This window comes from Balearica regulorum, chromosome W (assembly GCF_011004875.1).
Source record: "Balearica regulorum gibbericeps isolate bBalReg1 chromosome W, bBalReg1.pri, whole genome shotgun sequence".
Lineage (NCBI taxonomy): Eukaryota > Metazoa > Chordata > Aves > Gruiformes > Gruidae > Balearica > Balearica regulorum.
This window is the reverse complement of record NC_046219.1, coordinates 27197104-27207217: the sequence shown is the minus strand read 5'-3', so window position 1 is coordinate 27207217 and position 10114 is coordinate 27197104.

Below are 10114 nucleotides of genomic sequence, written 5' to 3'. Positions count from 1 at the left end.
GGCACAATCCACAGCTGAGCGCTCTAGTGCAGTGCACAGGAGGGCTGACAAGACCTAGGCGGGGCCAGGAGCAACGGCGGCCAAGCCCCCACTCCCAAGTACAAAAAAAATCCCTTAGGGAGCTCCAGTGACCAGGACAGGCAAAGAGGGTGTGGTGCAGCAGTTTGCGTGGCAGGAAGGACACACAGGAAGGGCGCTGAAGCTCTGCCAGCTTCACCAGGGAGCAATGGTATCCACTCGGCAGAAAGCTATGGCCTCTCTAAGCTCTGCACCCACCACAACTGATGCAGCTTCCCAGACAGAGCTCCGGTGGGAACACACTGCTACCCAGGTGTCAGGCTGCAGGGTATGCCCTACTCTTATGCCAGTACTGGATGGCAGCAGTGAGCACACCTGTGGGAGGTGTGCCCAGGTGGAAGAACTCCTCAACTTAGTGGCAGAGCTCTGGGAGGAGGTGAGTAGGTTGAGGAGTATTAAGAAGTGCAAGCGAGAGATAGACTACTGGAATTGCACCCTACCTTCCCTGAAACAGGCCCAACAGGCAGGCAGGCAGGCAGGCAGGATGCATGATATGGAGGATTCCCTATCCTCTCTCTCTGCCTGGCTGAACACATTGACTTAAGGGATAGGGGGCAATGGCAACAAGTTCCTGGCCGATGCAATGGGCATGTCTGCCCTGTGAATTCCCCACCTTCCCGGGTGCCCTTGCATAATAGGTACGAGGCTCTGAATATTAATGGTTCATCTAGCTTGGAGGTGTCACTGAGGTTAAGTTGGCCTATGCCCTGTGTCAAAGCTACTTCCATAAAGAAAAAAAGATGGGTCATTGTCATAGGAGACTCCCTTCTGAAGGCAACAGAAGGCCCAATATGCAGACCGGGCCCACTTCTTAGGGAAGTTTGCTGCCTCCCTGGGGCCTGGGTTAAAGATGTGAAGAGAAAGCTTCCAACCCTGGTACAGCCCTCAGATTACTATCCATTACTGATTTTTTCAGGTAGGTGGTAATGAAGTTGCAACAAGAAGTCCAAGGGCAATCAAGAGTGACTTTAGGGCCTTGGGACAACTGGTTAAGGGATCAGGAGCACAAGTAATGTTTTCTATCCTTCCAGTTCCAGAGAATGATGAGGGGAGAAATTGGAAGAACCAGCAGATCAATACCTGGCTCTGAGCCTGATGCCACCGGCAGGATTTTGGGTTTTTTTGATCGTGGGTCGGTGTCCTGGTTCTGGCTAGGATAGAGTTAATTTTCACAAGGAGCCAGGACAGGTGAGCCAAGCTGGCCAGGGGGCTATTCCATACCATGTGATGTCATGCTCACCATAAAAGGGGGGCTAGTTGGGGAGAGGCGAGTTCGGTGTGGCTCCGGGACAATCTGAGCATCCAGTCCATCAGTTGTGGGATTGGTAAATTGCTTTCTGTTATCACCCATTGTGAATATCTGTTATCAGTACTGTTGCTGATTGTTTCCCTCTCCCTTGCTGTCCCAGTAAACTGCCCTTATCCCAACCATGGAGGCTTTGCCTTTGTCTTTCCCATTCTCCTCCCCATCCCGCCGGGGCAGGGGTGAACGAGCGGCTGCGTGGTCCTGAGCTGCTGGCTGGGGCTAAACCACGTCAGTCCTTTTTGGCGCCCAATGTGGGGCTGGAGGGGTTGTGATAAGGACAAGTCTGACCCAAGTGTGTTAAAACAAAATTGTTATAAGCATTTATAATGTCATTTAAACACTTGCTGGTCATAATGATGTTCTGTTTGGTCACATGGCTCTGGTTTGTAAACCCGTGTTTACTCTATGTAATCCCTGTGGTGCTGTTTATCACCTCTGGGAGAGGGATTCGTGTTGTGATACTGTTGTATTGTGTGATATTGACTTATGATAAGATATCACTGACAGTCACGAGTCTGAGCTGGTACTTGTATGTAGCCTTTCTGTCATTCCCGTACCTTGGTTGACATCTCTCAGAACTGATTACTAATTGCACCCAATCTATGAGGAAGACAGGGGGGATACTTTCTCCCACTCTTTCACCTCCCCTTTTCCCTTTTGGTTGGTTACAAGAATTTTTGAGAATTTTGAATGTCCTTGGAATGTTCAGGCCAGTATATTCCTATTGCTAGGTCTCCTGAACATTTTCCAAGTCCTGTTCAGGGTTAGCAAAAATTGTTTTAAGAATACCACTGAGGGATCTGCCCCGAGGCTGAATAGTCAGGGTTGGCATGGCATGTGGGAGAGTGCTGTGGTTTTACCCCAGCCGGCAGCTGAGCACCATGCAGCCGCTTGCTCACTCCCCCCACAGCGGGATGGGGGAGAGAATTGGAAAAGTTAAAGTGAGAAAACTCGTGGGTTGAGATAAAGACAGTTTTAATAGGTAAAGCAAAAGCCGCGCGCACAAGCAAAGCAAAGCAAGGAATTCATTCACCACTTCCCATGGGCAGGCAGGTGTTCAGCCATCCCCAGGAAAGCAGGGCTCTGTCACGCGTAACGGTTACTTGGGAAGACAAACGCCATCACTCTGAACGCTGCCGCCCCCCCCCTTCCCCCTTCCCCCAAGCTCCTTATAAACTGAGCATGATGTCATATGGTATGGAATATCCCTTTGGTCATTTTGGGTCACCTGTCCTGTCTGTGTCTCCTCACAACTTCTTCTGCACCCCCAGCCATCCCGCTGGGATATCCCCATACTAGCTACTATGAAGAAAATTAACCCTCTCAGCTGAAACCAGGACAGAGACTATGGGCGGGTATCTAGAAACCCACAACACCTAAGAAAGCTTGTGTTTCCTTTTTGTTGGTCGGTGGAGACATGGCTGCTGTTTTGTTGATAATATCCATTGGGATCTGATGACGCTCATCATGCCATCTTATTCCTAAAAACTGGAACTCCTGCGCAGGTCCCTTGTCCTTACTTCGTTTTATGGCGAAGCAAACCTGCAGCAGGATTTGGATTATTTTCTTCCCTTTCTCAGAAACTTCCTCTGCTGAGTTGCCCCATACAATGATGTCATCAATGTATTGCAGGTGCTCTGGGGCTTCACCCTTTTCCAGTGCACTCTGGATCAGGCCATGGCAGATGGTGGGGCTGTGTTTCCACCCCTGGGGCAGTCGATTCCAGGTGTACTGGACGCCCCTCCAAGTGAAAGCAAACTGTGGCCTGCACTCTGCTGCCAAAGGGATCGAGAAAAATGCATTAGCTATATCACTTGTGGCATACCACTTGGCTGCCTTTGACTCCAGTTCATATCGAAGTTCTGGCATGTCCGGCACGGCAGCACTCATCAGCGGTGTGACTTCATTCAGGCCATGATAGTCTACCGTCAGCCTCCACTCTCCATTGGACTTCTGCACTGGCCGTATGGGACTGTTAAAGGGTGAGTGGGTTCTGCTGATCACTCCCTGACCCTCCAGGTGACAAATTAGCTTATGGATGGGAACCAGGGAGTCTCGGTTGGTGTGGCATTACCACCGGTGCACAGTTGTGGTAGAAATTGGCACCTGTTGTTCTTCAACCCTGAGCAACCCTACAACAGAAGGGTCCTCCGAGAGACCGGGCAGAGTAGACAATGGTTCAATTTCCTCTGCTTCCAAGGCAGCTACACCAAAAGCCCACTGGTAGCCTTTTGGGTCTTTGAAATACCCCCTCCAGAGGTAGTCTATGCCCAGGATGCATGGAGCCTCCGGCCCAGTCACAATGGGGTGCTTTTCCCAGTCATTCCCAGTTAGACTCACTTCAGCCTCCAGCAGAGTCAACTGTTGGGATCCCCCATCACTCCAGAAATAGAGATGGGTTCCACCCCTTCATAGCTGGATGGCATTAAAGAACACTGTGCACCAGTGTCCACTAGGGTCTTGTACTCCTGTGGGGCTCCTTCAGCACATTTCACCTCCTCCTCTGGCAAATGCACATTCCAAATTGCAGTCTGATAGTAAGCCCTCTCTACCATGTAACCCGGAAGAAGGATGATTTCAAATGGGGCCCTGAGCAACGACAAGCTTTTGAATAAATTAAACAAGAAATAGTTCATGCTGTAGCTCTTGGGCCAGTCCGGGCAGGACCAGATGTGAAAAATGTGCTCTACACCGCAGCCGGGGAGAACGGCCCTACCTGGAGTCTCTGGCAGAAAGCACCAGGGGAGACTCGAGGTCAACTCCTGGGGTTCTGGAGTCGGGGATACAGAGAATCCGAGGCCCTCTACACTCCAACTGAAAAAGAGATATTGGCAGCTTATGAAGGGGTTCGAGCTGCTTCAGAGGTGATTGGCACTGAAGCACAGCTCCTCCTGGCACCCCGACTGTAGGTGCTGGGCTGGATGTTCAAAGAGAGGGCCCCTTCTACACACCATGCAACCGATGCTACATGGAGGAAGTGGGTTGCACTGATTACACAGCAGGCTTGAATAGGAAACCCCAATCATCCAGGAATTCTGGAAGTGATCACAGACTGGCCAGAAATCAAAAGATTTTGGAATGTTGCCAGAGGAGGAGGTGACACGTGCTGAAGAGGCCCCGCCATATAATAAACTAACAGAAGATGAGAAGTCATATACCCTCTTCACTGATGGGTCCTGTCGCATCGTGGGAAAGCATCAGAGGTGGAAGGCCGCTGTATGGAGTCCTACACGATGACTTGCAGAAGCTGCTGTAGGACAAGGTGAATTGAGCCAGTTTGCAGAGGTGAAAGCCATCCAGCTGGCTTTAGATATTGCTGAAAGAGAAAAGTGGCCAATGCTCTACCTCTATACTGCTTCATGGATGGTGGCCAATGCCCTGTGGGGGTGGTTACAGCAGTGGAAGCAGAGCAACCAGCAACGCAGAGGCAAACCCATCTGGGCTGCCCCATTGTGGCAAGATATTGCTGCCCGGCTAGAGAAGCTGGTTGTAAAGGTACGTCATGTAGATGCCCACATACCCAAGAGTCGGGCCACTGAGGAACATCAGAACAACCAGCAGGTGGATCAGGCTGCCAAGATTGAAGTGGCTCAGGTGGGTTTGGACTGGCAGCGTAAGGGTGAATTATTTCTAGCTCGGTGTGCCCATGACACCTCAGGCCATCAAGGAAGAGATGCGACATATAGATGGGCCCGTGATCGAGGGGTGGACTTGAGCATGGAAGCGATCTCACAGGTCATCCATCAATGTGAAACATGCAGTCAAGCAAGCCAAGTGTGTCACCGAAACCCGGGAATAAACCTTGTAACACCAATGTAGTGTTAAAAGACAGGCATTCTTTATTGCAGCGCTGGATGCATGGGGGGGGTAGCTCCACCCAACGTGCATGCCAGGTGATCACCAACACACAGGTTATGTAGGATCCAAATATACATATTCATCATTTTTCTCAGAAAAGGCAGTCCTATGATAATCATTTCTTAGAATCCATTTCCATATTTTCCTCCCCGTCACGCATGCTCAGTGATTTGAGTCGGTGGTCCTCAAGGGTCTCTGGTGGTCGTCGGTGGTCGTCAGTGGTCGTGCACCCATATTCGCTGGATGACCCTCTTCTTGTGGGCATGCGCAGTATCCTTGCTGTGGGTGCACCTGTCCACAATGACTTACTTCATAAGGTTAATATCTCCGAACCTATTGTCCGGTTTGGTAGGGACTGTACATGGAACAGAGCAGCATTGTACCTTGCCATGGTCAGTTAGCTTCATTACCTATTACCTTGGTTACAAACTAATTATCTCAACCTGATTCTATAGTTTCTGTTTCACGGACCCTATCCTACGGTTACATTTCCCCCCCTTTGGAAGTTTTGAAATAATAACTTTTCAATACTTCCACTCATATTTTCCTATCCTAGACACATTACAGATGTTCTTAAACTTGTAACCATAGCATCCACATCCCAATGTGTCTGCTCATGGTTTTTCTTTTGCAAGTTCTATCATAACTTGTGGAGTTACTATTACCTGATATTACCTGGTGTTACCCACCACCCTTCGATATTCTGAGATGCCTTTAAGTGCTCTGCCAATTGTTCATCTAGTTTACTTTATCTTGCTTTTAAATTTGGAATTTTCATCTGTTTTACTGGTACTAGTGCAAGGATATCTTGTTCTGCAGCCTCCTTTGCAGTTTTATCTGCCAATCGATTACCGTCTGACCAAATCGATGAGCCTTGCAATGCATTATGGCCACCTCCTTCGGTTCCTGCACATCTTGCAGGAGTTGAAGAACTTCCTCCTTATGCCTTATCAGTGATTCTTGCGCTGATAACAGTCCTCTTTCTTTACAGATAGCTCCATGAGCATGGATCATACCAAATGCATATTTGGAATCCATCCATATGTTTACCCTTTTCCCTTCTGCCATCCGTAAAGCCTGCTTTAGCGCCACCAATTCTGCTTTCTGCGCTGATGTATTTGCAGGTAGTGTCCCTGACTCCAATATCTTGTCAGTGGTGACAACAGCATACCCGGCCATTCGCCTTCCTTCTTGCATGAAACTGCTTCCATCCATAAACAGTTCCAGATCAGGATCTTTCAAAAGTTCGTCCTTCAGGTCCAGTCTGTTGGAATAAACTTGTTCAATGGTGTGGTGAGTTGATCCTGGCTGGGGGCCAGGTGCCCACCAGAGCCGCTCTATCACTCCCCTCATTCACTAAACAGGGGAGAAAAAGCACAACGAAAAGCTTGTGGGTCAAGATAAGGACAGGGAGAGATCATTCTCTAATTATCATCACGAGCAAAACAGACTGAACTTAGAGAGGAAATTCATCTAATTTATTACTAAGCTAAACAGAGTAGAGGAATGAGAAATAAAATCAAATCTTAAAACACCTCCCCCCACCCCTCCCATCTTCCCAGGCTCAACTTCACTCCCAGCTTCAACCTCCTCCCCCCTCAGCGGCACAGGGGGACGGGGAAATGGGGGTTACGGTTAGTTCATCACATGGTGTTTCTGCCGACCCTTCCTCCTCAGGGGGAGGACTCCTCACACTCTTCCCCTGCTCCAACATGGAGTCCCTCTTACAGGCAACAGTCCTCCACGAACTTCTCCAATGTGAGTCCTTCCCACGGGCTACAGTCCTTCACGAACTGCTCCAGCGTGGGTGTCTTCCATGGGGTGCAGACCTTCAGGAGCAAACTGCTCCAGCGTGGGTCCCCCACGGGGTCACAAGTCCTGTCAGCAAACCTGCTCTGGCGTGGGCTCCCCTCTCCACGGGTCCACAGGTCCTGCCAGGAGCTTGCTCAAGTGTGGGCTTCCCACAGGGTCACAGCCTCCTTCAGGTGCCTCCACCTGCTCCGGCGTGGGGTCCTCCACAGGCTGCAGGTGGAATCTCTACACCCCCTCATCCCCCCTCCATGGGCTGCAGGGGGACAGCCTGCTTCACCATGGTCTTCACCACGGGCTGCAGGGGAATCTCTGCTCCGGTGCCTGGAGCACCTCCTCCCCCTCCTTCTGCACTGACCTTGGTGTCTGCAGAGTTTCTTACATCTTCTCGCTCCTCTCTCCAGCTGCAAAAGCTCCCTCTAAGTTGTTTTTTCTCCCTTCTTAAATATGTTATCACAGAGGCGCTGATTGGCTTGGCCTTGGCCAGCGGCAGGTCCGTCTTGGAGCTGGCTGGCATTGGCTCTATCAGACACAAGGGGGAGCTTCTAGCAGCTTCTCACAGAAGCCACCCCTGTAGCAACCCCCCCCACACACTACAAAACCTTGCCACGCAAATCCAATACTACCTGCCACACAATCCACCACATGACCACAGTCATGATTCGATTGGTTTCCTTGGAGTAGCGGTACAGTCATCTCTTGCCTCCAAAGTTAAAAGGGAGCGCAGTGTTGGTGACTCTAAATGCTCAATGTGGATCATCATTTCTCAATTGTTCTATGGCTATATTGGAATATCATTTACATGAACAGGTTGTAAGGGAGTATATTTTACAACTGACACAGATCTTACTATTGTGCACTTAATACAACTTATTATAATACAGATTACAACAATTAGAACTACAATCATTATCAAAGACTGAAGGAGACTGGTTAGCCATCCAGCAAGAGAAAATCCAAACATGTCAAAAACTTTCCCCAGCCAGTTCGTTCCTAGTCCAGCAATGAGTGCTGCTGAATCTTTGGCTACCTTCTTCATGTTGTTGATTTGGTCTTGAAGTGGTATTGATACATTTGGGATGTGGATGTAACAGTCATCCATTGACAAGTTCAGAACTCCACATACGCCTTTCTCCTTTAACAGCATCAGGTCTAAACCAGCTCGGTTTTGAATGGTCATTTTATTGGTATGTTGTCATTGATCATTTAAAAGCTTCAGACTGTCAGATGTGGCATTGGCTAAAGCCGATAGTTGTAGGCCTAGATCCAAAATGGCTTGTCGGTTTCGTACTGGGGCAATTCCTACTCCAAATAATGATTCCATCCACCACCCAATTCGTGTTGGGGCTTCTTGCCATCCCTTCCCTTGGTCTACAGTCCCACCACTGGTGTGGGATTGGCCCTTCCCGATAAATGGGACAGAGGGAGAGCACAGCCAGTGTACAGGCTAGCCCAGGGATAGTTGAATGTAGTCAGGCGTGTAGGTGACCATCAGAGCATGCCCATACTAAGTTAGGGGGTGCAAGGATGGTGGATGTTTGGCATGAACCTGGTATGATAGTAATAGGGGGACAATAGCCTTCTTTACTACAATATCTAAGACAGAGGGTCGTGAGTAATTGGTATTACTGCACAAGCAGCCCTGTGTTAGAGCTCTCTTAATGGGAGGGTATAGCCATAGTAATGGCATCTTGTCGATGTCTTTGCATCCAGTTTCTACTTGGCAGTTCCAGAGAGGAGATTTCCTCGCTGGGGGTATCTTATCCTTGTTCCCGTCCCAACTAGGCATATAGGTATGTCTAGCCCACGTGCAGCTGAGAGGACAGTCAAATGAGTTTTGATTACATGTGCTGGGACACTCATTACTCTCCCTTTCAGGGTGTTTAATACACCATGAGGCGTTTAACGGTTTTGTATAGTGTAGAGACTGATCGTCAGTACTCCATTGAGTATTATATTCAGTAGCTCCCCATGAAATACAGGGACATGGTACAGTGCCATTAGCACTCCACCCCGTGACGTCAATAGGGGGTTGGAGAATATAATTGCATCTTGCACCCCATACCGAGCTCGCATTTAACGCACCCGGCGACCAACTATAGACAAGTGTAACCTTTGCCTTCAGGCCTTTTGAAATACCAGCTATAATTGTTATATTGCTTCCATGTCAGCTCAAGAGCAAGTGATATGTTAATGTCTTGCACAAAAAAATCGGTAAAGGGTCTTCCGCTGACATGGGGGTAGGTAGACAAACCGTAGCTGAGGTTAGATTCATCATTCGGGCAAACCCTAACATCATTTTCGCTACCATGTTGTCATCTAGGTCTTCGCTGTCCGCACCAGCCAGTATTACTATTGCTAGTAGGAGCAGCAGCAGGACAGCCCTCCTCTTCATTGTCCTGTAAGAAAGCACAAAAAATTGAGCCTCGGTCCTTTGAACTGGGTTTCAGGGTTAAAAATCAGGGATTATCCACCGAATACTAATACGGTGGGTCTTTCCACTCCTGTCTAGGGCTTCCCAGGCATATAAGCCTCTTGGTTTTTGCCAGGTCTCTCATGGGTACTGTGTTGGTTTTGCGTGGCAAGGTTTTGGTACCGCGTGATGAACTGACCGTAACCCCCACTCCCCGTCCCCCTGTGCCGCTGGGGGGGGCGGAGGTTGAAGCCGGGAGTGAAGTTGAGCCTGGGAAGATGGGAGGGGTGGGGGGAGGTGTTTTAAGATTTTGGTTTTATTTCTCATTCCTCTACTCTGTTTTGCTTAGTAATAAATAAGATGAATTCCCTCTCTAAGTTCGGTCTGGTTTGCTCGTGATGATAATTAGAGAATGATCTCTCCCTGTCCTTATCTCGACCCGTAAGTTTTACCTTTTCTCCCCTGTCTAATGAAAGAGGGGAGTGATAGAGTGGCTCTGGTGGGCACCTGGCCCTCAGCCAGGGTCAACCCACCACAGGTACAATGCCAATAGAAGGTAGTTTCACCACGACAGGTTGGCCTATGCATGTCCTCAGTGGGAAATGGTCCTTTTGATCATCAGGTATGGGGGCGTCGCCCATCAATGGTCC